The following is an 8,324-nucleotide window of genomic DNA, read 5'->3' on the forward strand; positions in this document are numbered from 1 at the left end:
CTCTGGGGTGGGACGGGGGGTGGGGAGTGAGGGCGGGGTGGGGCGGGAACTTGGAGGAGGGGAGTTATGGGGGAAAAAAGAGGAACAAATGTAATAATCTGAACAATAAAGATTTAAATTTAAAAAAAAAAAGAAAAAAAAATGATGAGAGAGAATCACTGATCAGCTGCCTCCTGCCTCCCACTGGGGATTGAGCCTGCAACCTGGGCATGTGCCCTGACCAGGAATTGAACTGGTAACTTCTTTGTGTATGGGTCGATGCTCAACCACTGAGTCACACCGGCTGGGCAAGAATTTTCATGCCTATTTTGCAGATTAGTAAACTAAGGCACAGAGAGGTTAAGTGACTTGTTTGAGGTAATTTGCCCAGATAATCTGGCTCCAGAGTTCTCATTCTTTGCATTCTTATGACTGGAATGATACGAGAATAGCCAAAAAAAAAAGAGGTTTGCAGTAGATCAGACATATTGTAGACAACAGCTTTGAAATTTTGTTGAATTGAATGATACCTTGAACCAAAGCATGAAAATTAAGGGCTCAGTGGTCTCATTCTGGGATGGGCTTCCTGTACTTTTTCATTTGCTGACATCCTGTCTTCTTGTTTGGTCACTGACCACCTGTGCCAAAGTCAATGGCCACTCATTAGTTGGAGGTACACCAAAATAGAGAACCCATCCTGACCCCAGCTTCTCACCCCTCAATTAACAGTACCACCATCTCACCAGTCTCCCTGGTACTGAGCAACGCCAAAGTCTAATCTACTTCTCTCTCCTCTTCAGCCTCCACATCCAGTGTTTACCAAATATTACCTATTTATTCCCTTTCAAAAATGCTTTTCTCCCTGACCAGTTTTCTCAGTGGTTAGAGCGCCAGCCTGTGGATGAAAGGGTCTTGGGTTTGATTCCCAGCCAAGGGCATATACCTTGGATGCAGGTTCAATCCCAGCTGTGGGCAAACTACGGCCCAAGGGCCAGATCCGGCCCGTTTGAAATGAATAAAACTAAAAAAAAAAAAGACCATACCCTTTTATGTAATGATGTTTACTTTGAATTTATATTAGTTCACACAAACACTCCATCCATGCTTTTGTTCCGGCCCTCCGGTCCAGTTTAAGAACCCATTGTAGCCCTTGAGTCAAAAAGTTTGCCCACTGCTGATCTAGGCCCTGGGGGCTGTAGTTCTACACCCCTGTTCCCTGTTTTTCAAATGTGCCAGGCGCCTTCACGAACCATGCCATTCCCTCTGCTTATAAATGCCCTTCCCCTCGTTCACCTGGCCAACTTCCACTCACCTTTCAAGACTCAGCTCAAACATCACCTCCACCACTGTCTTCCCAGAGTCTCCCTGGAGATGTATAATCCTCCCAGATTTCTGGCATGGTTCTTGATTTGCACCACTAGCAAGACACTTCCATGGTATCTTCTAACATATCAGTTTATATGTTACACCACTAGACTGTGATATATCAGAAAGCACTATTTCTCTGATTCTCCCATACTTAATAGTGTGCCTGGCACATAGTAGACACTCCATAAATGACCATAAGTGAATTTTAAAACCTGTTTGGTGAAGTTTGTTCCTTTCAGCAATGAGCAGTAATGTGATCGGCTGTACATGCAACAGCTTCTATATCATGCAGAGAAAATCCAGTTAAAACCCCCACTTATATGCATTTCTTAAGAGAATAGGATACAATCCAAGTGCACAGTGATAAAGTATATACACTTAACTAAGACCATGTGCTGAGGAACCAGTAGATTAGTACTGATATTTGATTTTGTTTATTTCTTTCCTTAGAGCACAATTTACTCAGCCTATAGAGAGGGTGAGCTGACAGAATGTTTTCGCTTGTGTTCTCATATTATTTGTTTATTTTTTAAATCTATTTTTATTGTTGAGAGTATTGCAGATGACCCCCTATTTTTGGTTCATTTTAAGGTAACTTTTAGAGCACTCTTATAGCCAATGTAAGGCTCAGATTCTAAGTTGTGTGTCCCTAAATTATGATGTTAGTTAGCAAAGGAGTCAAAACTAAAACCTAGAGCTCCAGCCTTTTGATTCAATATTCTTTCCACCACACTGTACGACCATGAGCAGAGACGTGGAAATAATGCACCTAGCAACACACACCCAGACATTGTGTGGGTGAAGGTATGTGTCCAATTTTGATTTTCAATCTCATTGTATATAACCTAATTTATAATGTCTTTAGTAAACATTTGTTTTTCACCTTCTTTTGATGAGAAATCCATTTACATTTAAATAATAGAAAATGAGGACATGAGACTTATTGAATTCTGTTTTAATAATTACATGCAAATACTGTCCTTATCAAAGGACCAACAGAATTACCTGTGCAACTTTACACTCGCTTGCAGTTTTTCATGTGGATAATTTGTCTCTTCAGCAATATTTGAAATACCTGGAAGAGTAGAACTTCATCTTGTATTTCCTTTGATTGGCTGGGGTCAGTTAATTGTTTGCCACCTGTGGCTACTGTGCAGGAAGGGTAAGAAAGATACAGCTCAGAGAATTGAAGGACTCGCCCAACCTCGTCCCTGCCTCTCCATCTTTGCTTTTACTGCTGTGACAGCTCCCGCCGGCCTTTGCATTCAATAGGTGAGCAGTAAACATCTGTTAGTTTTAACGTCTTCTAGAGGGCTAAACTCTAAGGTTTCTGGCCCCTCTTTCATGGGATGAACGGAAGCCCAAATGCAGCCAGACAAGGATTATAAAACGTAGGAGTGGTGGGCCCTTCATAGATCTGGCCTACATATGGGACCCCTCATTCCTCCTGCTCTTCTTCCCCTCTCTCTTCCTAACACACCCTCAACTCCTCAGGCCCTGAGGCCTGAGCTTCCTCCAGCATTCCCTCTGCCTTCAGAGGCTTGGCTTCAACGGGAAATGGGGAGACACAAGAATGGCCACGCTCTGCTTTTGAGGTACCGTCTCCTCAGAGATGTCGCTTTTTCTCCCAGTCACTGAAAGCCACTCACTCACACCCTCAGAGGAAAAAAGGAAACCCTTACCAGCTCTGACAACACATACCCAGTTACACACATTTGCAGGCCTTTTTTACAGGCATATGCATGATAAGCTTTTTTTTTTCTTTTTTAAAAAATATATATTTTTATTGATTTCAGAGAGGGAGAAAGAGAGAGAGAGAGAGAGAAAGAGAAGAGAGAGAAGAGAGAAGAGAGAAACATCAATGATGAGAGAGAACCATTGATTGTTGCCCTGCAGGCCCCACATGGGGGATGAAACTCCCAATCCAGGCATGTGCTCCTTCTGGGAATTGAACTGTGACCTCCTGGTTAATAGGTTGATGCTCAACCACTGAGCCATGCCAGCTGGGCTCATGATAAGTTTTTGTTTTGTTTTGTTTTGTTTTTTAAATCCAAAACAACAAAATCTGAAAAGATAATATAGAAGAAATAGAATTTGGAGCTGATGCATAAACTCTTGAGTGAGTGAGTGCGGGGGAGTTAGTAAATGAGAGGGGACCGGGCAGATGAACCATTCCCCAGCAAATGGATGTTATTGCTTCATATTTCATGAACCTATACATGGGGCTAAATTTACCAGCCTTAGCCAGTGTCCCCTAACAAACCTCTAGGGCAGTGGTCAGCAAACTCGTTAGTCAACAGAGCCAAATATCAACAGTACAATGATTGAAATTTCTTTTGAGAGCCCAATTTTTTAAACTTAAACTATATAGGTAGGTACATTGTTATTAACTTAATTAGGGTACTCTTAAGCTGGCCTTTGCTAAAAACATCCTCAATCTGAGGGGTCGACCTCAGTGAACGTACCCCCACTTCTTCTAAAGCCACTTCTTCAAAATGGACTCGCCCAGGCCAAAAACCGACTTCTGCGCGTGGGCCACGAAGTTTCAATCGCACTGTACGTGCCCGCCCGCACGTGGTATTTTGTGGAAGAGCCACACTCAAGGGGCCAAAGAGCCGCATCTGGCTTGAGAGCTGTGGTTTGCCGACCACTGCACTAGGGTGTTTCAAGCTGGGTTGATCAGGGACAGCGGCACAAAGGCTGCTGTCACACAGCCTTCTTTTCGGATGCCCCAAGGTAGACAGGAACCAGGACATTTGCAGTTTTGCAGACAGTAAGGAGCTAGAAAGAATCATTCTCTCCCGCCTGACCCTGCCTCCCAGGCAGCCATTCTCATACTCAAGTCAGGTTCTGCCTATCTCCTTTTTTCTTCCCATCCCCTTCCGTCCACGTCATGAGCCATCTAAGGCTCGGCTTCTTATCTTGCAGAAGAAGGGAATCTCTCGCATCGGGAGGACTTTGTCCAGCATGAGCACTGGTAACGTTCGCCCTCCCCCACCCGACCCAGCCACAAAAACCCAACATACCTCTGGGCTGGATTTCTGACCTCCCTCCTCCCCTCTGCAGAGGAGAGGAAAAGGGCACATTCTGAGAAAAACAAGTATCAGGGGTGGATGGTGTGTGCTGAACTTTAAAATGTTAAATGACGGTGAAAATATTTTGGAAAAGAAACCATCCTCGAAATTGCGCTACATAGTGAAGCTAATGGGGCCCATATGTCGTCTACCAAAACTTAGAAAAACAAACTAAAAACAATACTTTAGCGCCTGCCAGACTGAAATGGGACCGATTCCTTAATATTCACTCAACCCAGAGTAAAATGCTTTAAAATGGTAATGGTTCCAAAGTGGAGCCGAGCTGGGTGGATAAACAACAGACCTCAAACACGGGGCTGATGTTCAGATCCCAGCTCTGGGCAAATCACTTAATCTCCTTCTCAATTTTTTCAGCTCTAAAATGGGGATGTCGGTATTTCACAAGGTGTTTACAAGGCATACTAAAGTGATTGTAAAGCACTTGACAAATGTTCAGTAACTGGTGCTTTTTTTTATAACTTGGCTCTATCGCGCCCTTCATTATTCACTCAGTGATGTGGAATAAACGGAGACAAGCCAAAGGAATACAGAGGCTATTCATTCCGGGTTTGCTTTAGTAAGGGAGTCAGTCACTATCATTTGCATTGGATAGAGACTCAAGCCAAGCAGAGGAGTGGGGAAGCTTTATAGGGGTAGGGATGGAGGGGTGGGTGTTGGAGGTATGCCCTGATTGGAGGTTGCTGGCCTGGGGAAGGTGGAGATGGGTTACCTAGAAGCTGGCCTCTTATGTGGTTGATTTGAGTATATTTGGTTTTCTCAGGTTAGTCCTGGACAGAAAGGGGACAGAGATCCTGAGTTGGAAGCCAAGTGGTTTGACTTCTTCAGCTGATGGCGGCAGAGGCTGTGGATCAGAGTTCCACTGCCATATGTGGGCTGGCCATTGTCTGCTTGGGTTTTTATTCTCTCACTAGAGGCCTGTGCATGAAATTCATGCATGGGTAGGGCACCCAGGCCTGGCTGGTGATCAGAGCCGATCGGGGCCTTCTGGCTGCCAACCGGGGCCATCCTTCATTCCATCTTGCCCCCTGGTGGTGGTGGTCAGCGTACGTCATAGCGAGTGGTCGATCTCCCGGTTGGTCGAATTCCCAAGGGGATAATTTGCATATTAGCCATTTATTATATAGGATTGAAAAATAAAAGTTGGGAGTTCCTGCCTAAGTAGCCTTGGGAGTAGCTTGTACCTTGTATATCTTTGAGTCACTTTTAGAAGCAGCAAATTTGGAAGACAGATTGCTGAACCAACCATTTTTACTCTCCAAAATCAATGGATCTATCACTGGCCTAGCCATCAAGACACACCCCCCCTCCCCCAACGCCACTCCTCCACCCCCATTTCAGCTCCCTCATGAATAGGCTGAGAATTCCTATCTGTCTAGTCTGGCTCGTCCTTTGTTTTTGAGGATAAGGGGCTTAATGTTTGTAAGAGAACCCGGTCAGGCAGGTATTTTGGAAGGCATGTTAGCAGGGTGAAAAGGAAGACAGGCATAAGCCTTTGAATTTCCACCTAGTGAACTGGAGTTTTGAAAATGTTTCCTTGTTTGTTTTTTTTTTTTAGAAGAAGCATTTGCTACAGCACGTGTAAGTGTAAAAACGTGTATACCCACTGCTTAAATAACCAGTAATGAGTCTGGAGTCTCTAAAGTCCTCTCCTTCATAAACACAAAGCCCAGACTACAACCAAGATAGGCCAGAAATCAGGCATACCTGTGAGAATAGGCAGAACGCATTGGCCTGGACACAGGTGCAGGGCTAAGGACATAGACTTGGTGAATGTGCCAAGACCAAAAGATAAGCCTACCGGGGAAACGCAGATGGACTCGCATGCCTGTAAGCCAAGTCCCAGTAGATCCTGGGGTCAGCTCAAGCTGGAGTGGGGCAAGCAACTGGCAGCTGGGTAGAAGGGGCCAAAGAGACTGTGGGCAACAGGGAGACTCAGCAGAAGGACCCCAAGCACCAATCCCGAGTTCTGGAATTGTGGGTGATCTGAGGCAGTTAGGAACCAGAGCATATGACAGTCCTTCAACTCACGGGGTTGTGGAAAAGTGGGAAAACCCAGTTTCAGAGACACACCTGATAACCTAGCTCAGACATACTCAGTTCAGCCAAATGACTTGATGCTCATTTCTACCTCACAGGGTTATGATGGGGATTAAATAAAATATGGCAGATGAAATACTCAGCACAGAGCCCACTACTAGAAATAAATCGAAGTCACTATTTAGTGTTATTGTTGTTATTGCTTCCTCTACTCATGAAATAGGGAGTGGGGTGTAGAGAGGGAAGAATTTATATGTTCCTCAGGGACATTTTGTCCAATGGACCCAGTCTAGAAATTCTTCAGTTAAGGACCTGGGCACACATTCCCTCCAGACCTGCAGGCACGTAGGGCAAGGGGGACCTATAGGGACATTCTGGTTGTTTGGCCTTCGGGCAAGGCTTTCTCACCTGGGGCAGCACCGCCTTCCCTGCACCACACCTGCATACGCAGCCTGTAAAATGAGGCGTCACTGCTTTCATTGCTTTGTCTCTGCGAGAGGAGGGAGCCAAAGCAGAGGTCACTTTCTTCTCTTAAGCCTTAAATCATAACATTAACAAACATCATACATTTTATTATTAAGAAGCAATTACACATACAGATTATGAATCACATCTTAATCCAATTGGCTCTACACTCCATAACACATTTGAAACATACAGGAGGATTTTAAATATTTACCTTCAAATTTTCAATGTGATAAGGTAGTACCCTTCGGGAAAAAAGAAGGGAATTTCCTTCCTGATTTTTAAGCCCTTTACTCAAATCTAGGAGAACATGCCCACACCTTTCGCTGCTATCTGTATTGGGTTCGGCGTCCCAGACTTGTTTACTTATAGGTTTAAGCTCAACTCCACCCAGGTCCTGAACTAAAATAAGACGTAGGCAGCTAGTAATTGCTGTTTCGGCCCAGTGTATGAACTTCAAGCCCTAGGCACAGTTATACCAACTATAGTAATTATTTTTCACTTTTCCCCTGCCCAGAATCCCTCCTGCCTCTTCTCATAACAGTACCCTATGTTTTTAGCGGGCATCAGGGACTGACAGGGGTAAGGAAGGGTGGACAATGTACTCAGGATAGAACTCTCATAGTGCTGTGCTTCCCTCACATGGGGTGGGCACTGCTTCTGAACCAGAAGACTTGTCAGACTCCAGATGTATTATTGGATATTTAAGCCGTGGCTGTACTGACCATCCCTGGAGATTCTGATTTAGTTGGATCCAGGGTATCAGTATTTTTTTTAAAAAGTATTTATCCATCCTCTTTTTTCTATTCTTTTCTCTCTTTTTTTTTAAAAATACATTTTCATTGATTTCAGAGAGGAAGGGAGAGGGAGAGAGAGAGAGAGAGAAACATCAATGATGAGAGAGAATCATTAATTGGCTGCCTGCTGCAGGCCCCACACTGGGGATCAAGCCAGCAACCCAGGCATGTGCTCTGGATCAAAATTGAACGCAGGACCCTTCAGTCCGCAGGCTGATAGTCTATTCATTGAGCCACATCAGCTAGGGCTATTAATTTCTTTTAAAAAGTTAAATGTATCAGGGTAACATTGGTTAATACCACTATACAAGTTTCAGGTGTACAACTTTATACTTTTAAAAGTTCCCCAGGTGGTCCCAGTGTGCAGACAGGGTTGAGATCCGATGCAGTAGGGCTGCAAGAGGAGAGCTCCTATCCCTCACCAACTCCAGGGACTCTCTTTCCCCTGCGCATTCTCCAGCTTTCTAGCTCTTGAACTTCCATCTGGTAGATCCATGTTATAATGTGGATATTTGTGCTGTAAAACAAATACAGAATTAAGATTTTGAGATTGAAAAAATCCACCAGAGGTGGTGGATCATTT

This window comes from Myotis davidii, unplaced genomic scaffold (genome assembly GCF_000327345.1).
Source record: "Myotis davidii unplaced genomic scaffold, ASM32734v1 scaffold1017, whole genome shotgun sequence".
Lineage (NCBI taxonomy): Eukaryota > Metazoa > Chordata > Mammalia > Chiroptera > Vespertilionidae > Myotis > Myotis davidii.